This window comes from Lissotriton helveticus, chromosome 9 (assembly GCF_964261635.1).
Source record: "Lissotriton helveticus chromosome 9, aLisHel1.1, whole genome shotgun sequence".
Classification (NCBI taxonomy): Eukaryota; Metazoa; Chordata; class Amphibia; order Caudata; family Salamandridae; genus Lissotriton; species Lissotriton helveticus.
The window spans coordinates 358833084-358856590 of record NC_136070.1 but is presented as its reverse complement, the minus strand read 5'-3'; the positions used below and the strand labels follow the sequence as shown (position 1 = coordinate 358856590).

The following is a 23507-nucleotide window of genomic DNA, read 5'->3' as shown; positions in this document are numbered from 1 at the left end:
ACCATCCCTCTGACTATATCCCATCGGAGTGAGTCAAAATTTGAGCCTTAAATAACGAAAATTAATTAGGTTGGTTGGATTACGACTTTCCTACCCTATTAGTACAAATGTCATATGGATTTCAAATATATGTCACATTGGTTATTGATAGTACAGTCTGAATCAGATGTCATTTTAGCAGAATGAAAATGAGCAACACAAATTTGGTGTTATCGGGTGCTTGTAAACATCATAAAACGTGTAATAATGCACGATGATACCGCTGTGCCCATCTCATAGCGATGCCTTCATGGAGGATTTGAGAAATATTTTGCACTGGTGTTGAACATGTGCCAGTCCTCATCGTGATCTTTTTCATGATTGTTACAACATAAATAATTCATTCAGACTGTGTTAAGTTTACTGTTATTGAGCAAAGTTTGATCAGAGTAACGGATGTAAAAGTAAAGGTACTACTGCAATACAGGTTGACGAGGATACCATTTCCAGGCAAGACAATTTGTTTTGAAACATTTCAGAAGTTTACTTTGCGTGGGATCCTTCTTCACCGTGTACCCATCAGTTAATAAACAACCGAGCAAATCAGAAGTGTTCCCTACACTTTGGAATGGGCCAATATTTGCCAAAGCCTCCAATGTTGGACATTAGCCTTACGCAGTTTACCAATTTCGAAGACTCAGCAAGAAACGCAGGGGGCTTTAGATTGGTAAGAATGAACATTTAACATTCTATTTTATTTTCTGATTTATAGAATTTTCGAATTAGATTTTGTTTCCATGATGTTAACCCAAAAATAATCAGTTTAATGGTGTACAAAGAAAGAAATATGTTAAAATAGGATGAGTGGTTCACGATTGACTATATCTTAAACGAGTTCATGTGTACAGTCTAAATTTCAAATGTAGTTCTTTCTCCTCGCCTGTTAATTCGTTAAAAAAAAAATGCTATTCTTAGGTTAAAATGTTACAGAATTCAGCATGGCTTTCCTCGGACAGCATTCTATGTTTTAAATGTTAATTGGTAGGTAATAAGGTATTATTTTCAAAACGCACTTTTAAATCATACGGAATCAACAGGAAACGTCCAGATTCACAATCGCTTGGAAAAGTGCGAGTAGAAGTCTGGCTAGAAAAATGAGGGCTTAGTGAAAAATGTGCATGATGTACAAAGGTAAAAGAACACAAGTTGCATGGGTGTAAATTAATGTCTCGTCTGCGTAATTGAGGGTACAACTGCACAATATACGTCTCTATTGTGAGAAAAGGCGTAATGAAGGGGGGTGGAAAGGGGTGGGGCGTTCAAGTTGGCTATTTGCATATGCAAGATTGAAGGACCCAGGATGATTCAAACTCCCATGCAATGAGGGCAAAGGCCACAAAGTAGTAGATTCCAGATTCAGATTAGCGGATTTGAAAAAGCTAAACAAGGAGTTATTCTGCTCATATCCGTCTGTAAGGCCAAACATAAGTAGGGAGAAAAAGGGGGTGACGCGTATGAAGTTTGAAAAATATGTACAGAAGACAGGTCGTGTGGATGAGAAAAATAATTCATGGATTTCAAATCAACTAATTGCCAGGCAAATCGTTTTCTTTAAGTGAAGTGTCTTGACTTGCATATGTTTTGCCATGCCATCTTTTTATGAGAATCTCATACATTTTAAGGCACGTCGTGAATCAGTACACATTTTCTGCAATATGGGTGTGAATCCTTGCGAATCATCCACCAATATAAATTGCTTATTCCATGTATTAGGATTATACTTAAATATTACTAATCCTAAATCGTTCAAACGTTCGAAAATACAGTTGGCCAACACGTGTGAACTATGCGTGTTCTTAAATGTAATATGACTAGGTTACCTTGTTGTAAGAGTGTTGCATACTGGTACTGAGGCAGAGGAGTCATGTCTCTACACTAGGGGTTTTGAGACATTGCTATTCGCACCCTAACTGAAATACAATACCAGTGATCACGTTCACATTGCAAGAAGCCTCTCTTATGTAGCCACTTCCACTGGGACAAACTACAACCAGCAGTCAAATGACAGTATACCAAGACAAACAACACATGTCTAAAAACATGGAAATCGTGAACCCTTGTGTATAGGAAAACATACATTATGATACCATGAACAGTCCAGACGAATGGATCTACCTTATATGCACAATGGCTTGGTTTTGTACTTCATGCATGTAGTTCAGTGGGTTGATATACAACAAAAAATGAAACCTTGCTATAAGTGACACAGGATCGCTGAAGGGCTGCTAGATTCAAATACAGCAACTGACAGTGATCAATTCTGACACATTTAGCTCACACACAGGGTATGGTGGAAGGTTGCAAGCAGTGGCGGCTCGCAGATGGAGTGCTGCGGGCAGGGTGGCGGGGGAGGCGCAGGGTGGGGGGTTAGTGGACTTGGACATACGACAGACAGGAGTAAAGTAAGTAAGTAAATAAATAAAACTATTTACGTTGCGCTCGCTGCATCACCAACTCAGCGATGCAGCAGAGGGAGTGGTGCGGGGTGGTAGGGGCCACCGCCCGCAGCACTCCCTCTGCGAGCTGACACTGGTTGCAAGACTTACCACCTCCAAACCACTCACAGAGCACTGTTGCAGAGAATCCTTTCAGCCTACAAAAATCTTCACCCATGTTTTCATAGGCCAGTGGAAACTCAAGTGACCCATGTAGCTAATCCCTCTCTGCAGAGAACAGTTTGTTGAGTTAATCAAAATGGTAGCTGGTTTGTCCCAAGCATAAGAGCCAAATTGTCAAACAAGCATTTGCAATGCAATAGGTCTCGCATTTGCAAGAGTTAGTGCTATTGACGTTGCAATTGACAATACTATTTATCTATGTGTTTTGGTTTGGAGTACAGTGGATGTATGTGTTGTGAAGTGGAATTGTGTAGGTTGCATTGAAATTGTTAGTTGTGGAATTGTGTGGGGTGGAATTGTGTGACGTGGAGTGTATTTGTGTAGTGGAATTATGTGGTGTGGTGAATAGATAGTTGTGAGAGCTGCAAGAATACATACAAAAGGAAGATAGAGAGGACTAGGTAATTTGTTGAAGAAGTGGTGAAGGAAAGAGAGGAGAGGAAAAAGGATGGCACACAAGCCAGAATCAGGGGTGGAACAGGGTGTCAAAGTGACACCCTGTCCCCCTTGCAAATTCGGTAATTTTACCGAATCGGTATTTACCGATTCGGTAATTGACATTGATTCCTATGGGCCTCAAAGCCCATAGGAATCAATGGCAATTACCGAATCGGTAAATACCGATTCGGTAATTACAGAATCATACAGATTCAGTAAAAATTACCGAATTTTTTCCTACATCTGATTTACTGAATCTAGAATACCTAATAGGTAAAATTCGGTATTGTAGAGTTGGTAAATCAGATTTACCTACATCGGGCCCTAAATTATTTAAATGGTATGCAATTTAAAAATAGAGGCATTGTGGAAAGATCTGGCACAGGATTCTAGTGTCCCTAGAGATGTATTACTGGAGGCGAAGGAACAGATCTCTCATGTGGAGGCTCTCTGTATGAATTAAGGGATCTACTGCAGGCATATCTCATCCTAATAAGCTGACAAACTGCTGCAAGCGAAGGAGTTTATCTTGGAGAAATGATCCCTATAATGTTCTCAAGCAGTTTTGTCACAATAAACATTATGGTAATCATCTTACACTATTTGGAGAATACAACTTTGTAAATAATATGTTTAAGATATTTAGAAATACTTCATCAACCACTAAGACCAAGGAAATTATGGTGCCATATGTTAAATTTATCAGGAACATACCAATAAGAATTATCTATCCTTTGTTCTGTATATTACTTTGGTTGCTAAGAAGCTTCAAAGGCCAACAAAAAAGCTGGAAGCAATACCTCGATTGCTCGCTTTATTGCTCATTAGGCATATATCCAAACTAACTCCTGGAGAGCATACGTATAATAGTGTCTGGAAATTTTCAAACTCCACAAAATAGAGCAGTCTTATGCCCCTGGCCATCTAATGAGCTCATAGACGTTGGTAAAGGAAAAAAAAATTAAAAGCAGAAGCGTGTGTGATCTAGGTACAATTTTGAAATGCAATTATATAGCAAATTAACTGTCAGTTATGTAACTTTATAAATGTAATACCCGTGCTTATACGTGAGATGCTGGTCTGCTTCTCATGTAAGATGGCTTCAAGAAAGGGCGGAACTCTATGATTGATAAACTCAGATATTCTTCAATGCTGGTCTGAGCTTACACTTGTCGGCGCCACACAACTGCCACTTCGAGGCTGCCTGGGGCAACTGCAGGAGGCAGGTGTAAGGAGACAGAGAAATCTGAAGAGCAGTAACAGAATTATAAAACTGAACAAGATCCCTGGAGTGCACTTGCAGAACACACCCGGCAACCCCTCTCACTAGAAGCACCCTAGAAGGTGATGTGCAACACAGAGACCTACAAGTTCAGGGTTACAGTCTTTTGGAGTAAGGAAATAGCCTCCGGGGGAGGGCCCCAAGCTGCACTAGTTTAAGGTGCAGGAAAAAGAGTCAGATTTCGGAAAAGGGTGTAAATGTAAATGTAAATGTATTTCGATTTATATAGCGCACGAATCACCCAGGGGTCTCAAGGCGCTTGCTTAGGGAACCCGTCCTGGTATTCCCCTGTGAGATACCCCGGCAGGGTATTCACAAGGTGAAAGCCAGGCATCCCGCCGCAAGGGGCCGTAGTGGAGATTAAACAAGCTATTGCCCAGAGTCGCAGAGTGTGACCCCGTGAGTCGAGTAGGCACCGGAGTGAGAATTGTCGAGTCCGTGGAATTTTTGAGCCCGAGACCCGCCGAGGCGGGGAATCGAACCCTGGTCCACGGCTGATGTCAGCTTCCGGGTCTGCCGCCTCTAACCACTGAGCCACGCTTCTCCAGTGTAGAAGTCTCTGGTTGTGGATATTATATTTATAATGGGTGTGCGCACTCTGGGTGTTTTATGATAAGTGGGTAGATAGTCCCTGACAGTGACTATAGGATTTTTTAGGGAGGGGCTGTAAGTTCTCGGAGGTGCAAAGCTCTTTTGGGGTATAGAATCTTACTAGGCATGGGCAGGCACTTGGAGAACAAGCTTCTGAGAGGGGTCATTGGCTCTGTGTGGAACACAAGCTCCGACAAGCACAGTGCAGCACAGATACCTTGGACTTTAGTTGCCAAAACTGCAGTATAATGATGGTATTAATCCTTGTGCCCCTCCACACAGCCTTTATCCTAAGACTGCCCGAATGCTGAGTCTCTGTTCTAACCCCGGCGTTCACTCTTCAGGCTCACAGCTCTGCCATCCTAGCCCTGATGATGGCACTAGAGTGCAGGCAGTGATGGGTAAGGGAAGCCTTGATGCTAGGGTGGCTCCAGCGCTGAAGCTGCAAGTTAACGATAAAGCACAGCAGAAGTATTCAAAACAAGCATTTACAATGCAATAGGTCTCGCATTAGGAAAGTTTGAGCTATTGGTATTGTAAATGACACATTTTTTATTTATGTGTTGGTTTTGAAAATAGCGAATTTAATACCTTTGACATTTACAATGCCAATAGTTTTAACTTTTGTAAATGTGACACCTATAGCATTTGTAACGCAATATGTGTTTTATTTAGGACCCATCTAGTTCTGGAGTCATCCAAAGTCCCAAGACCTTAGTCCAACTTTGCATGGGCATCAGGTGGCTTTTTATCCCAGCAAGGAATCCTTTCCTCTTATGTTGTCTCACAATTCTAGGGTCTTCCCAGCTGTCTCTCCCTTATGCAGGGGTTTTCAGTTAGAGGTGGAAAGTTTTATGGGCCAGGCATCCCTGGCCGATCCTAAGATGCCACATCATCCATCCACCCATGAAATGAAAAGGTGCATTTGTGGAGCACAACACTTGACCACAAAAGAGCATCCCAACGCTACGAAATTCCACTTTCAGACACCAGCACTAAAACAAACCGAAATTGGGATATAACAAAAGGAAATATTCCAGAGGGGAGAGAGACTAAAATTATGTGTAAAGCGCTAAAGTTTCAGCTGTTTCCGCAAAAGAGCATGATTGGAAGAGGCTTGCAGAGAAAGAGGCAAGTTGTTCCAAAGCTTGGCCCCTATAACCGCTGCTGAAGAACCGCCACGTTTCTTAAGACAAAACCTTATAGCTTGTACATCCCTGCCAAGTACCAGGCGTTAGACTAGCGCATTCTAGTGCATTGTAACGCATTACAGGTGCTTTGAGAATGTGTAAATATTAAATATAAGGTGCTGCAGGATTGAAGAATGAAAGCAGCACAGGTGTGCTGTTCTGCTGCTTTCTATGGAATGAATGTCATTACATGATGTAATAGCAACGCGTAATAAAAGTTGCGTTGTAATGGCTGTTCAGCCTTTCTATGCTGCCTGCCCCAATCAATGTATTCACTTGGCCGCTCTCGGCGTGTACTTGTTACTATGGCAACCACGCTATGTGTTTAATTAAAGATAAATTGTGCTGTGGTGGCGCAAGGCTTTATTAAACTAATCTGCTCCCCATGGATTGGTTGGATGGTGCCTTGTCATTGAGTTGTCCGGAACATCTCACTGCTTGCTTGTAATTGGCTGTTTGGATACTTTACTGTGGCTGGAGACTGGCTGAGGGAAAGTTTGCAAGTTGTCTATTGGCTGGCCTGCTATATCACTGAGCGAATGTACGTCTTTTGGCAGTGGGCGGGGCTATGTTGATCCTGCTTATGCAGTTGGAGGCCTGGCCTGTGCACTAGAAGACCCCGATCATCTTCGATATGAGGCCATATCATGGGCGGTGAGTTTATAGGCTTTACTGTGAGCCTCTGCACCTAGCGCTGCAGGACGGAGCTACTTCTCAGTATTCACCAAAAGCTTGGGGTTAAAACACCTTCCGAAATAGTCTTTGCACAACCTTGCTTGTGGGGCTCCTGTAAACAGCCCTTTGCAAGTGTACACGAGGGGGCATGCTCAACATATATTTGGGACAGTTACCGATTTCATAATTCTAGTGTTCTTAATGAATTCGCTCACCCTCCTATCCATCCTGGAGAAAGTAACATCCATCCTTATTTTAATAAAAATAAAAAAAATTAAAAAGTTACTTGTATCCCCTGCGATTGTAGTGTTCTATACATATTTATTTGGAATGAAAAATGCTGGAAGTGTTTTAAGTTCTACACGAGGGATGGCATTTTTTGCTGACGGGTAGCCGGCTCTGGGATTATTAGGTAGGCCGTGCATTGTGATGAAGTTCCTTAGTTGCAGAGAACTGTACCCCTTCACAGATCTCTTGCCTCCCTCGTGGCTGCTGCTCATGCACTCACTGCCTCCCCTGCCATGGCCGATATTACTTACCTTGCGTCCTTTCTTCAGTGGAGGGTCTCCTGCTAGGGAGCAGGGTGACGAGGTCACCGTGCCAGGCTGATCTACAGCATGGCAAAGGCACAGACCAAAACTCTCTGACGCATGGGTGCACAGTCCGGGAAACGTTTCACCCAGCTGCAGAGTATTACTCTCCTCACACTGCACTCCTCATTATCCATGCAGCAGGGTTCATTTTTATGAACTCTAAGCTGGAGTCTTATTTAAACAAGTACGTAAAGGAAATAAATAAAACTGTGGAGCACGCAGTTGAGGTTCTGTTGTTTTCCTGTATTTGGCGCACGTCTGCCTGGAGCGCAGAAGAGACGCGAGAGGGCAGGAGCGTGATGCCGTGAGCGTGCACGTTGGCGTTCCCTGCGGCTCGTGACAGTGGCGGCGCCTGCAGTCTTCGCCCACTGTACTTGAGGAGTGCTGTGAGGCTGTGGGACGGGGAAGAGTATAGCAGACCCGGTGAGGGGGGGTCTCGGGCACATTGACGGTGCCCGCCCCCCCCCCCCAGTGATGGAAGCCCTGCGTGTTCCCGGTGAGCGGGGTTGGGAGTGTGTGTGTGCGCGTTTGTGTGTGTATGTAAGCGGGGGGCGGCGGGCCTGTGTGCAGGGGTGTGGGGGCTGGTTTTGTGCGCACGGGAATGTAAGGCACGAGAGGGGCACGGCGCCGTGCGCGCTCATGAGGTCAAATCTGAGCAAAGCAGCGCTCGTGCACCCTCCTGTGTCCACATTCCCAAATACGGGTAACATTAGTTGTCTTGCTGACAGCATTCAATGCTTTCGCATTGAATGCTAGGTCAGCTCGACCTAAAAAGGGAGAAGGGCGAGCGGCGCCTTTCTTTTGTTGTGCATGAAGATACAGCTTGTCATGCCGTGGTGGAACAATTATAAAAAAAGAGTTGTCTGCCACAACACATGGATAATGGAAGCGGAATGAAACTGTACTTGAGCGGTGCTCCTGTGTGAAAAAAATGAAAGTGACACATCGCTGCATAAACCTTTTAGAAAGCAGCAAAGAAAAGTGACAATGCACTAAACCAATGCGAAGGAAGCAGGTGGAAGCAAAGCCCTTTATCAAAACAGCAGGTTTTGCAGACAGTGCATGGGCACTGGCTAGGCTCGACCTAAAAACAGTGAAGGCTATGGCATACAAAACTGCTTCACATAATTTTAGTGCATTTACTGCACAACAAACATCAGGTCAGTTCAAATAACTTTATTAGATTCAATTGAATCAAAAAAGTTTACATACATACATTATGTAATAGGATTAAAAAATGCTTAGGACAATGTTGTGCAAAGGGAAAAGAAGCTCCTACCATTCTGCAACACATTTATACAAAATACAAAATATTAAAATATTAAAAACCCCAAAAATCTCTAAATAAACTTACATTCATTTTATGATTCATAGCGTTTCCTGATTAAAAAAGCAATTCTGATGAAGTTAAGCACAGCCCTGCAAATAACAGGAGTAGATAGTGACAGCAAATAACTAAAACCATCCTAGTAAGAGCAGGGATGAATTGCCTTTAAAACGGGCTTGATAAAACATGCCCTTGGGTCTTTATAAAATGTGAAAAACAACATAAAGGGCATTGTACTTTGATGGGCTAAATTATAGCAAGGACAGGGGGATACGCTGTCACAACAACCCGCCTATTTAGGAAAAGCCACAAGAAAATGTAATGTTCAAAGTCGAAGTCTAGTCATAAGGAAACTCGAGCGAACGTGCATGGTAAAAGACAAGTAAAATTGTGGTTGGTTCTGAGATTCACAATCTGGTGTTCCATTATCCTGATTAGACATACATAGTTCAGTTCGGAATGCTTTTTTTATAACCTGTTTCATGTTTGATTGGATACCATCAGGATTATCGTAATAATTTTCCAAGCCTGTTTTGTAAAAAGTATCTTTAACATAACGAAGCCAGGGGAGTGTCATTGTGTTATCAAGATTCATACAGTCTCTAAGGATACTCGTTGATAATAATAGGTATCCGATGTCCAAATTTTATCACATAAAATCAATGGGGCAATATTTATCCTATCTTTCACAAAATCCAAACCAACTTCAGAGTGGCAAAAAGATGTTGGAGAACTGCAGGGAATGATCAATAATCTTTTTAAAAAATGCATTCTCTTAAAATCTGAATCTGGGTACTTTTGTGGTAACCCATACTCCTGCACCAAAGGTGGCTACCGATAGACATTTTAGTTTATATAAAGTTATCATTTCAGTTACCGACTTATGTCCAAGCATACAAGCAAATGGAAAAAGCCCCTCTATTGTTCTGCTAGTTTGTTGAATCCTAGCCACAATTTGGTGTTCCCAGTTTAATTTGTTATTACAAACATTCCACAAGCAGGTACATTTTGACACTTTTTCAGTAACTTTTTCCCTTACTGCAAATGTCCTTATTTTTCTTTGGTGAGGCTGTATACCATAATAAATGATTTGCAAAAATGTACCTTTAGGTTCAATGCCAACATATATTCAGAGAATGCATTCAGACATTTTTGGAGGATATTGGCCGTTAAGGTCATCAAGACTGTATCATCTGCCTAAGGCAGCAATGGGACCTGTTTGCCTTCTTTCTGTTTAAACAAAAATGTTCCAGTCCGTTTGTGTACAATAAGAATAAAAATGGGGCCAAAATGCAACCCTGGCGTACCCCCTCAGTAGAAGCAATGGGCCTAGTCTTCTCTCCCCTAGGACCAAAACGGATAGCTAAAGTGGTAGATGCTTGTAGCCTACGCAACAGGGTAATAAGGTTTTTTTCAAAACCCATGCTTTTCATCAGTGTCCATGATTTCTCTCGGTTTACTGTATCGAAGGCACTGGGCAAGCCCAGGAAGGCCAGGTGGATCGACCTCCCACTGGCCTTCATGTACTTGCCCATAATCTTGGACAAGTTGAGGCACAGTTCATTGGTTCCCTATCCCTTTCTGAAGCTGTATTGAGTATTAGATATGAATCTAGAGGCATTAGCCCATGACTCCAAACGTGCAAGGATTATCCTTTCATAACCTTGCAAGTAGCATTGGTTAAAGAGATCAGCCTGTAACATGTGGGGTCATTCCTGTTACCTTTTTTAAAAATCGGGACTACCACTGCATATCTCCATGATAATGGGATATGACCCACTATGACTGATTTAAAAACATTTAACAACAAGGGACCCCAAAATTGAGGATTATTTTGAAATAAATCCAAGGGCACCCCATCCGATCCTGGGGCTTTCGAGGAAATGCCCTTTGCTAGGGCGTCCTCGACCTCACTTAGGGACAGGGATGAGCTAAGTTGATGTGCTGATTGTAAATTAATAGCTATCTCATCCCTTTGTTCGTGTGATGAGACGCCCTTTGGATTAAATATATAAAAAAAATTAGACTCCCGAGCTTCCCCTGTTATGGTCGAGTCCATTCTCCTTGGGTCACTAGAAAAGAGTATATGATTTATGACTTCCCAGAAGCTCTTAGAATCCTTTAGAGCACCAGCTCTTTCAAGATCTTCCCAGGCCAGTCTTCTCAGTTCTTCCTTTCTATGCTTGATCACACTTTTATAGGCCTGTCTTACTGTCTTGATTAGCACCCTATCACGAGGAAGTGCATGCAAAGCTTTCTTCATATCTTTTTGCTCCTTGAAACATTCAGTATTGAACCATCTTGTTTTCGGGGAATCCCAACTCCTCACTGATTTAGTCAAATTTTTAGCCATATCTTCACAAATTGATTCAAAACATTGTATTATGGTGTCTGGCTGTGAGTCAAAAGCTAAGCATACCGTGATTTTGCTTAGATTTGTTTTGATAACATCCTCCTCAAATTTTTTAGGATTTATTGAGCTCCACCTTAACTTAACACCTTGATATCATAATCAAGGTGTTAAGGTGTAATCATTGCCCCTGTCCTTCTGTGCAATGACATGCATCGAAACCGTAAGGGGGTAATGGTTGCTAGACGGGTTTGGTTCAACCAAAAAGTTATGCATACTTATTAGATATCAACATCAAAGCAATTGTGCTAACTCTTCCTCCACCCTGATAAGTTGGACACTGGACAGAAAATGTGCTAACCAAAGTGTCAGAAAGGTTTGAGGGTGGATGCACAGCTGTTTATTCCTAGTTAATCCTTGTTAGGTTCTCCTTGGGTGGCGTTACTACCTCATAAAACGCCCGCTGATACTAATGAAAATGTGATGCCAGTGGGTCACTGGGACCATCCCCTAGGGAACACTATTCATTCCTCCTAGTGACAGAGGATTCCACACAGTTTATTCGGTTTCTATTTTCATTTATTTATCTATGTTCATATTTTTGTAAATGTTCATCAAGATATATTATATATCATATAATCTTCATTTGTTTATCAATCAGGGCATCATCATAATACATGACATCATCGCTTAGGGCATCATTATAGTGTATAGCATCCAATGCATTTCGGGCTGCTAATAGAGCCCTTCATCAGGGAATAACGCTGTAAAGGTAAAAATAAAAATAAAAATAAAATGTTGCTACAATATGCGTTACAACGTGTGTTGTTGCTACATTCCAATAGTATTTTACTACAGTTGCAGGTATCACAAATAACATTTACAGTAACATTACCGATAACTTACATGCCTGTCTTTGTCTTTTGGGAATATTTGCGGTTTGTAATGACCGGTACAATTCTAAAAGAGAATGGTGCAAATCAGATGGTAGCGAAATGATTTAAACAAAGTGCACCCTTTTCCATACACAGGATGAAACTGCAATGACATAAACTGACCTGTTTTTCGTCTGAGAGTCAAAACGCCGTGAACGCGGCTTCCATGTTACACACACGTCTTAGTTTGTGGGTTGTCGTACATTTTGCTCCTTAGTGCGTGTGTTGGACTCCTGTGTGAGTTCTTCCCTGATTAGACCATAAATTCTGTCTGCCTCCTCCGGTTTGAATGCAAAAGTTGTCTAAACCACCGGCAGACTGCCCAAGCATTTTTGATTTCGAAACTGCTATCAGTAGCGATATTTTCTTAAATTATCTCCTAATATTTCTATAACATGTAATCCACCTTTACTAGATGGGTTTAAATGCACATCAAACATATTGATCTAACACAACAGATAGATCCCCTTAGACCGCCCGGTCCACAGCCTTTTCTCAGTTTCAACAGGTCACATGACCGCTAACAGGTCTGATTACCGTGACGGTTACAAACCCACAAACTAAGACGTGTGTGTAACATGGAAGCCGCGTTCACGGCGTTTTGACTCTCAGACGAAAAACAGGTCAGTTTATGTCATTGCAGTTTCATCCTGTGTATGGAAAAGGGTGCACTTTGTTTAAATCATTTCGCTACCATCTGATTTGCACCATTCTCTTTTAGAATTGTACCGGTCATTACAAACCGCAAATATTCCCAAAAGACAAAGACAGGCATGTAAGTTATCGGTAATGTTACTGTAAATGTTATTTGTGATACCTGCAAATGTAGTAAAATACTATTGGAATGTAGCAACAACACACGTTGTAACGCATATTGTAGCAACATTTTATTTTTATTTTTATTTTTACCTTTACAGCGTTATTCCCTGATGAAGGGCTCTATTAGCAGCCCGAAATGCATTGGATGCTATATACTATAATGATGCCCTAAGCGATGATGTCATGTATTATGATGATGCCCTGATTGATAAACAAATGAAGATTATATGATATATAATATATCTTGATGAACATTTACAAAAATATGAACATAGATAAATAAATGAAAATAGAAACCGAATAAACTGTGTGGAATCCTCTGTCACTAGGAGGAATGAATAGTGTTCCCTAGGGGATGGTCCCAGTGACCCACTGGCATCACATTTTCATTACTAACCAAAGTGTCAATCATGCCTAAATCATTTACTACAATTATGGTATTTAGTGCTTTACCCTTTGGGGTATGCTTAAAATGGGGCAAAGGGTGGTCTGCGTTGTCTACAATCCCACATACTTTCTGCATACTGTCTTGATATAGTGTGCAATTAAAATTACCCACCCAAATAATGCACAGTGGGAAGCATCTCTCCACAATTTTATCAGTTTTCTCTTTGAGGGTGTAAATAATCCCACAGTTGTGTGGGTCGAAAATATTGTAGTACCAATTAATCAATAGGAGTTTGGCCTCAACTAGGTTAGAAATCAAGATGAGCTGGTTCCAAGGACAGTCTATTATATTCTCTATCTTTAGTGACTCATATTGGACAGAACTTAGGGTCACTAAGACTCCCTTTGCCCTCCCTGCTGGTGATGGTGATGCTTGGACGTTAAATTAACAATATCTGTCCAGGGTAACATCCTCCCTGCTCCAGGTTTCTTGTGCACAAATAATGTCAAACTTCTTCTCATAATGTATCCATGCCTCATCTGATAATTTTGAGGAGATACCTGCGATGTTCCTTGAGATAAGCCTAAGTGGGCGGGTATCAAGGGTCACAGCCACTGAGGCTTCCCCAATAGTGTTACAAATAGCTGGCTTACAAGGGAAATATCTGAATCTAACCCTGCATTTCCTACGCTATCAATATGTGGGTGCGGGAGAGAGTATAGACTGTTCTCATGATCTAGTGTAAGAGGCAGGCAGCTGTACTATCTACTTTGTTGCATATAATCTTAAAGGTGTAAAGGTTTCGTATGAAGTAACGTTAATCGCTGGTGCACTCAAGTTTGGTGTTAGTCCGTTTATATCTGCAAGACCACTTAAGGCCTCAAAACGATTTGGATGAAACCAAGGGGGAAACTGGGGATACGGGTTTGACCATGCACTTCTATTATCCTCCACTGTGTACCATTGTGGTCTTGGGGGCTGATAGAAAAACCCCATGGGTAGGATGGAAATGTCCCTCTCATTTGTAAAAAAAATTGTCCATCCTCTCGAATATTGTTCTGACTAAACCTGGTGATCTAAAGGTTAGTGTAACACAATCTCCGGAGAGTGTCTTACTCGATTTCCCCACCCACTCAGTCCTGCGTGCCATATTTAATTCATAAAATAACAATTTATTATGAATTCCTGTCCTTGTACTCAAATAGTGTAAAGATGTATTCCTCAGTGTTGGCCAGTGCTCAACACCACAAGGCAGCAATGGTGGGACATTGGTCAACACTACGATGTATGGTGTTGCTTCTGGGGGTAAATGCAAATTAAAATATGAGCCACTAGAAGGTCCTTGATCACTGCTCGGCCCTTCTATGATGCCTGTATTACGGGGTCTCTCCTCATGGTTATCACTTGCTTTATCAGCTTGAGTGCTTCTTGGGACATATGCGGTCCGGGCGGTCCTGTGAGGCAACCCTTCTATCTGATGTAGGGTCTCAGTGGCGTTTACAGAGGGGTTTACTGCCCTTGGGAGAGGTAGACTATCCTAAATAGCAGGTCTTACAGAGGATCTTACTGAGGGTTTGAGTTGTTGCTCATCCCCCTTTGCAGCAGTAGCACCCGCCCCTACTTTGCCCATTTTCTATAGGAGTTTGGAAAGTACTCAATATCAAGCCTCAACAAACATCAGGTCTTTTAGGTAGCAAACTGTTGGAGAAAGTACATGTATAAATCTTTGTGAATATCCAAAATTCCAAACATTACTTCTTTGTGAGTGTTGACTACATTTCTAATGTGCTATCTTGACAAATGCCCTGGCGCTCACTTGTATGCACCCATTTGAAGACTACATGTCTGAAACTGATGCATTTGTTGCTTACACTGTGCATAGGCAAACCCATCTTAAATGCACTTATAGAATACGTGCTTCATTTTCTGAAGTACGCAAAGTCTATCCATGCATACTGAGCAACGTTTTGGACAAAAACACAGTACAGGGTTAGACATTCCTTGAGCAAGGTACAGGTAACAGCCCAGTAATTATATGTTTTCTAGTTCAGAACCCACCCTGTAACAAGACATCTATCCATTATTTTACATGATCATGGTCTGTTGCACTCCAGCAGAGACACTTGCTTTGTTGGATTCTTGTGGTTTACCCCTTATGATACTTTTCACATGGATGACAGACTATTCCTACTAACAGGTGATAGCACTGGTACAGTAGTGGGACACAGAACATTTTACCTGAACCCCTGGAAAAAGACTATCACTTCTCCCTGTTAAATATGTTTAGTAGGTTATGACTTGCCCCCTCATTCCCCTTGATAGTATGCAGAGCATACTACGTGTTCATGGATAACGTGAAGTAGGCTACGCATGTTGGTTTCCTCCCTGCGTGTATGTGTCAGATACCCCAATTATTGAACAGATAACTAACCTGTGATGACAGGCCTGGCAGGAGTGATGCACAATGCTTCTCCTTCCAAGCCCCTTGATGCTCAACGAAACGAGTTACACACAGCACTCATTCTGGAGGAACACCAAGGATAACAGTGGAATGGGACAAAATAAGAAAATAACCAACCGCTGAGTGTATGACAGCTTCCTTGTATCACCCTTCAGGCTCGTCTGTTATCTGCCTTTAAGTGTGTGAGTGTGTGAACAATAACAAGATCAAATATTTCATTTTTTCTTAAAAAAACCTTTACAGCTTTTGAGTTGTGTTTTTAATCATTTACATTTTCTCTCTCAATCTTGAATTAATACAGCAATTAATGTGTGTGCGAATCCTTCAAAATATTAGTTCTTTCTCTTCTAGCTGTTTCTTCACTAGAATTAAACTAGTCTATGGAGTTGGCACCCGCTGCAAGGTTCCATTAATGTCTCTCTCTGGTTAGCACAGACTATACAATTCACTGAATAATAATTATCTTGTAAATAATCTAGTATCTTGTATTTTTGTCAACTAAGTTATTTTACTGATGCTCAATTATGATTCCTTTGTCTCAAAATCGTTGATTTTCATGCAAGCAAGAAGGAGGTTAACATCAAATATACTTAGCTTTCTCTTGTTTGTTTTATCTCTTGCAGATCCTCAAGAACTCTCTCCAGGAAGCGCAAGGTTCACAGAGGAAAAAGATTTCCTGGATGCGCAGGTAAGCTGCATTGGTGGTAAAAACACAGGTGATGTCTTCACTAGACCTCTGATAGCCTAGAAAGGGATGTGGTCCAAGGAAGTGGTATTGATACCCTTCTGAAATCAAAGATGGCTGCCACCATCGCTTGGCTGTTTTGAGTACATTCTGGCTTGTTCCAGAACATTCTAGCTTGTTCCAGATGGATTGCCATGTACTTTCAACGCCTATTTACTGACTTGTTCTAGAACCTTCTAGTTTGTTACTGAACTATCAGGCTTGTTCCCGAACCTTCGGGGTTATTCCATGTAGATGGCAACGTGATTTCAAAGTCTATTTCTAAGTGATTGGTTGACAACCTTCTTTCCGTTTACCAAAAGTCTTAAATGATGTGTGTTTTTTACATTTATATTACATATTAACCGTTGTCACTCACCCCTGCCGTCAAAGCTTTGGAAACCATCTTTTTGCATCTCCATGAACCCAAAAGGACCAATCCCCTGGATGTTCTGTGAAATACCTCGCTCTGTAAACCGGGTGGCCTTGACAGTATGCCGCTCATAGAGGAGTGTGAGAAACAAATACAGTGTTGGAATTGCTTATTTTTGGCTGTTTTCCTTATATGGGTAATGCTATATCCTTAGGATGAAGAATTTCTGTTTATGTTGAAGGAAGCAGGAGTTTGCCTTCCTGGTTGGGAGAGAACCTACCCTGTTAATCTAGAGAAAATGTTAAGCAATGAGAAGCTTACCCTAAAGAGGTCAGATACACTGAGCCTGCCAATAGCAAGAGCTTGCACACCAATGTGTGGTATGATCAACATTCTCCCTTGGATGTTGTCCCTGAAGTATTCGTATCCACCCTCTAACTATGGCTTACAAAACGACCTGAACAAACACCTGTGGTACCCTTCTTTTGTGAGTGGTGATCATGCACGTGTGATGTGTACTGGTGTACTGCAAATGTTCTCCTTCTCTGCTATCAGTAATTGTTCACAACATGTGTTTGTCACCCTGCAACTGGTACCCTTTTTCTGTCAATCATAATGGTTCGTGGCTAGTGGCATGACACTCTTCATATAGCACCATTCTTCCGTGACTGATTACCTTGAATGGCTCGAGCATCAGTACTATCCATCTGCCACCCTTCTTTTGCAACTAGTGACTAGCTGTAGCCTTTGTTTTGGCACTAAGAATTTGCTACCTTTGGCTACAACTAGTGATTATTCAAGGCCCATCTGAAGCACACTGAATCTACCTCCTGCCTTAGCCATCTTCCAGTCTCCTCTGAATGGCAAGGCTTCATCAGACATGACCTTGACTACAGCCTCCTCATCTCCACATAAGCAGCATTCCACAAATATTGTGTGGCTGCCACATGCTGGTACTGAATTCCATGTGAAGTCATCAGCATCAAACGTACAATGAACAGGCAATTTAAGTATTGAAATATGCATAGACAAGCACTTACACAGACAGCTACTAAACTGGTATATACATCCGGAGTTAAATGTTAGTGTCATAAATCTTTAATTTACTAGGCATAATCTAAATGATAACAAATGTATGATCTCTTTTTTGCGATAAAAAATGAAATAGCACAGCTTTAATAATCTATGTATATATGGCAGGTACTCAAGGACCCCTACCACATACCACCCTCCAAGAGTAAGCTTTGATTATTCAACTTCACTAGTCCCTGACAGTCAAAGTCTGAAGAAGAGGTACTGAGTAAACCACTAAGCTTGCAACACTACCTAGTCTTTGTGTTTCAAACACCCCAGAGACTTGGCTTGTAGGAAGGTGTTGGCGAACATGTTTGTGTAACAGCTTCTCCTGTAAGCATGTTTAGGTTGCATTCCATTACTGAAGTATTGATTGCCTACTCATAAATGTGTTATTTCGAATATGTGATGTAACAACGAGATCAAAATGATCACGGTATGTTACATCATAGTCTTTACAGTGCAAGTCGTTACAACAGCTTGCGCTGGAGGGCGCTGGACTTAGGAGTAGTAAGGTTTACTATTGCAACACCAGTCTACGTAGAGTAGGAAAGGTGTTCGAATAGTAAATCTTACTATTCCCTAGGTTATAGCGCCATCCAGCGCAAGTCGATGTAACGCTTCCGTTGTAACGGCTGCGTTGCAACTGCATCGCGGTGTAATCACTGCGATGTAGAGGATGTTTCCCATTATTTCAATGATCCATTATGTGGTTAATTTGGTGTTTGCTCTGTGGTCCTAGTCATTACAATAAAATGAAGTGTGTTGTGACCCATAAAGAAGACTCTTTGTATACCTCCTAATTTTTGGATATCTGCCCTAGCTGAAACCCACAAATGAAGTTTCTCCTACAGTTACCTACAGGCAAAATGTTTTTAGGTGTAACTTTTAGTGCCTGACACCTGAAATGTGGCTCTGTGCTGGTTACAGAGGAAAATGTGTGCCCATTTGTTTGCAGGCTGAGTGAGAAAGACTTGTGTCTGACATAGTCTGGTATCTTTGCACATGCAGCCCGGTGGATCCAAGAATGAAATGAGTATGGCCTTGGTAGGCCTCATAATTTTACTGGCATGACAAACAGAATAGCCCCTTCTTTTATATGAGTAAGTCTGTAGGGCTTACCTATACTTACACTGTGGGTGAAAAATGTGTATCAATGTCAGTTTTGGATTGTAACGTAGAAGAGTGATTGATGCTACTTGTTCTATTTTTACCTGGGTCCTGAGTACATCTAGAGCATTAGTTCCGACTTGCATGTGTTACTTAGTTTACTTTGAGATTTGCAATATTTCCCTGAGGAAGCTATAATGAGATTCAGGTTTTGAACTACCCTGCTGGCCCACGATAATTACTCTGCTGGACAGCTAACAGTTCAAAGCTTCTTACTAGACAATGGGCCTTTTGATCAGATCGTGTAGGCTTCTCCTGGGAAGATTAGGGGTCAGGGAGGAATTTGTGAAGGGCAATTAGCTAACACTCTCTTACTTGCCTGGGCATATCTTTCCCATAGATTCAAAAGGGGACAGGAATAACTCTAGCACCAGCCACATCAGAAGTTCCCTTCTAAATCTTGGAGGAAAGGAAAATTTGTACAGTACAATTTAGTGGACTGGGCCAGGCTAAGGGAAGAGGTATGACAGATGTACACTTGATGATGCCATCTTGGAAAATCCCAAAAGGCTGTGGAGGGTTATGAGCCAGCCTGTGAGATCACCTCAGTATATGTCAGTTAGGGGTGGGGAGGTTATGTAACATCTCGGGTTCTGGGAGGGATTCTCACCTTCTAGAATACACCAACTTCACTTATAAAAGCCTGCAAAGAGTAAGGAACAGGCAGAAGAGTGAAAGAAAAGGAGGAGGGTGGATCAGCTTGCTGATGAACTGCTGTCTATGGTAGTACATTCTGGACTTGTACTTCTTGTACTTTATGGATTTATCCTCCAGTCCTGTGGCACGGACCTCCCTACTTTTTTGGGGGTAGCACGGAGGGTGAATTTGCTGCTGGGACCCTTAAAAGAGGAGGATATCCTTGAGCTTCTCTGGGCTAGTTTTGGCTGTGGATGCCCTGGAGAGGGGCACTCCAGACTCCTTCAAGACCGCAAGTGCCCCTTAAGTGGCCAGGATGACTTGGGGCAAAGTAAGAAGAATCAGATAGTGTAGCCTGCCTGAGGGCCACATGATTTGGCTCCTGGGACGCCTGTAGTCAGTAGACTATAAGGATGTGGAGGCAGGAAGGCAGGGGGCCAAATGTCTTCCACAACAGAGGAGAGCAGTCTATACAAAGTTACAGGAAAAGCTACTGAAATGTTAGAGTCCACACAGCTTTGAAAGAGGACTCCCAGAGGCTGTCAAGTGTAGCATTTGTTTAAGAGTCAATGTGTTTAAAGGGGCTTCGACCTGCAGTGTCATGGGAAGAGTAGGGCTGAGTGAAGGGTAGAAAAGAGACAGTTCTCTGCCCATATGAAGAGTATGTTGGGCATGGCTCCTGCACAGTTGAGTGAAGTCAATCGCCGGTGCTCCAGAACAAGGCAGGGTCCCCCACCTTAAAGAAAATGGAGTCAGCACTCAAGTGGCACAGTTGAAAAAATTATCACGAAAAAGAAATAATCAGAAGGAGTGATGCAGTCACTAAGGCTTGTCCCACAAGGCCCAATCAGGGCCAACAAAAAAAATCCATATTGGTTGTATTGGCAGTCCAGGAAGAGGGCTAGGGAACCACTAAAAGAGTATGCACATGTTGTGGATGCTGCCAAGAGAATAGCAGACCCTCCACACTATGTCAGAAATCTTCTTAACCTAAATCTCCTGGAACTCAAAGGAGTGACCACAGGAGGCATTTCTTCAAATTTCATGCACCGCTGAACCAGGGGGTTTTGGCCAGAAGTTCTGAAGTGCAGTCACATGTGCTGCTGTGGGCTCTGTGGTTGCAAAGCAACTGTGTCAAGACAGATTAAATGTTCTCCGTTTTATGGTTTGATATTGCTGCAATGGTGAAGTCAATATGGAAAGTTAGATTCAGTGTATTTTTCTGGTACCATCTTCAATGTGTTGCCATCAATGAAATGACTTCTGGTTTAGGATGTTATGTTACAGATTGAGGGAGGCCCTTAAAGTTTTTAATTCACGACACCCTGCAGAACTGCTCACTCTAAAGCCACTCCAAGTCATGTTGGCTAGTCCCGCCCATCTGAAATTACTACAAGACTTTATAATGCAATGCAAGCTGATACTGCACCAATTAGCTGTAGAGCCAGGGAGAAATGGAATACTTAGGGAGAAAGACTAGAACTATAGCTGCTCTATCACAAAGCTACTGACAGCAAATTGTAATTTGCGTATTATTCTATTATTCATTTTAAGATTTTACAGCAACAATACTATACCCCAAAGCAGTTAAAGAGTTATGGGTTAGGAGAGTCAGAAAGTTGTACTAGATGTAAAATGCAAGATGCTGATTTTATACATTTAGCTTGGTGTTGTGGGAAAGTATATGCTTTTTGGGAGCAGGTTACCAAGACCCTTTCTGATATTATTATGGAATCAGTGGAATGTACACCATAAATGTGTTTACTGGGCCTTGCAGGGCGTCTGCAACCGCAGAATAGGAGATTAGTTCTAATTGGACTGCTCCTGGCTAAAAGAAAAGTGGCTCAATGTTGGGATAGTGGAAATGTCCAACAACAAACAAATTGGGTGGAAGATGTTATATATTGCAGGGACCATCTGGCATCCTATGCTGAAGTACTCCCTATGCCACCTGGACTTCTCACAACAGTATTTGTTAGATATGGTATCTTTTGGCATGGTCTCCCCTGACCTTTTTGGCTGCCGACCTCCTGTTTGGACATTGTTTTGATAGCTTAGGACTTTAAGCGCATTTGACACCACCAATCAGTGCCAAAGCGCAGTGCTCATGATATCCATTATTGGCTGATTAGAGTTAGCTGTAAGTCCCTTGTCAAGGGGTTAGACATATATCCAGGGCATGCATTACGAGTGCTCCTCCGTGGACCTGCAGCACTAGGTTGTGCATCCACGGAGGCAGCTCATCGATTGTGCCTCAGGTCTTTCCTGGTGGGGCCTTTGTTCACAGGTTACTGTTACTCTTGTTGACATTTAAAAAGCTACACTCCAAGGTTCTGCATGTCTCATGCTATAGTGACAGAGTGCGGGGTTGAGATGAGGTAGAGCATATGTGTGTGTGCGTTACATGAAAGGGTCCTAAAGTGCACCGGGGGGGGGTCTGTTCGGTACGACAGGGCCTGCTTCTGGCATTGGATTAGCATGGAGAATGAAGGGGATGGCAGTATTTCCTACAGGCAGAATAGTAGCACTAATCATGTTTGATATAGATGAGTTTGTAATTGCGAATCCTCTCGGATAGTGTGAGTGGATCAGACATTACGTGTGTGGAATGTCACTTTGGGAAAGTGGCCAATTAGCCTGTTGGCCTGCCTCCAATTCACATCTGGTTGCTAGCGGCATAGCTACATCTGTGCATTACTGATTGAAGGCCATAAAGTAGTGGCTCAAGGGAAACTGCAGAACTCTGACTCTGATAGCCTTTCTGTGATGGTTACTGGGGGTGAATTGGCTCCTGCATTCCAAGGGGCAGGGTCTTGGCCTCATGAAAGATAGTGATCTAACCTCCCGGGGTAGGATGGCAGACAGGACAGAATTTAGAGAGGGCATGTGCATTTCAAAGGTGGACCTTTGAACTGATTGAATTTTCAACGGCCATCGTGGATATAACTACTGGGGCTATGGCTTTAGAAGTTAGTGACACTTTTGTATTTGGAATCATACTACATTGGTTTGCTGCTGGGACATCGACACAAGGGATCCTTAGGGCAGGAGGGACTACAACTGGATTATCCTCAGACTGGTGGTGGCCTGGGGCTTGTCGTGCTCCAGGAATGGGGCTATCACTCAGTGGATTTTGCCTGAATGTTGCTGGCCTGTGGCTAAGTGCCAACTGTTGTGGGCTGGGTCCCAAAGTACTCTCCAAGGGCTGGTTAGCTGGCCTACCGTCCATGAGATCCCAGGGACACGAAGGATCCCACCGTTTCCCTGAGATCATAAGGACCACACTGGGTGCAGTGGAAATGGGTGGAAGTGATCGTTGGTTGGGAAAAGGACCACCCTGACGTACACCGTCACACTGAGGAGTGCAGAGGAGTATGCTCGTAAAACTCATCAGCCACTGGAGGTGCCAAGACATGAAGAGTTTGAGGGGTTCAGCGGAAGCTTGAAGAGTCTGAGGGACCTATGCTTGCAACCAAGGGGACATGTGCTAGCTTGCACTCCAGAGCGTATGGGGTCCGAGGGGTGTTGGAGGAACCTGAACTGTGGGTTGAGACTGTCTTTGACCTCCGAATCAGGAGGATGACAGTGCCTGACATCGTTGTCTCAGTCCGAGGACATTGGCTCCCTCTCCCTGGACCCACACCACAAGGTACTTTGTTGTGTTAAACATTGTGACGAAGCCTGAGGTTTTTGTGTGCCTTGTGGGCACCTACAGCTGATTGTAGGAGGCTATGTCAGTTCACACCTTCACCTGAGGGGAAACATTTTTCCAGATATGGAAGCGCGCCAGCCTCCTGGATCACAACTTTTGTCCATGGGGATCA

The 23507-nt window shown here is 42.6% G+C and overlaps 1 protein-coding gene across 1 annotated transcript in view; it reads left to right on the top strand.

The window, feature by feature from the left end:
* Positions 1–617: 617 nt before the first annotated feature.
* The window catches only part of SERPINA10 (serpin family A member 10), a 177440-nt gene continuing 154550 nt past the window's right edge, over positions 618–23507 (top strand). Inside the window, exons 1-2 of the mRNA XM_078660099.1 lie at positions 618–706; positions 16330–16394. The gene's annotated coding sequence lies outside the window, so the exon portion shown is untranslated. The remainder of the gene's footprint in view (positions 707–16329; positions 16395–23507) is intronic.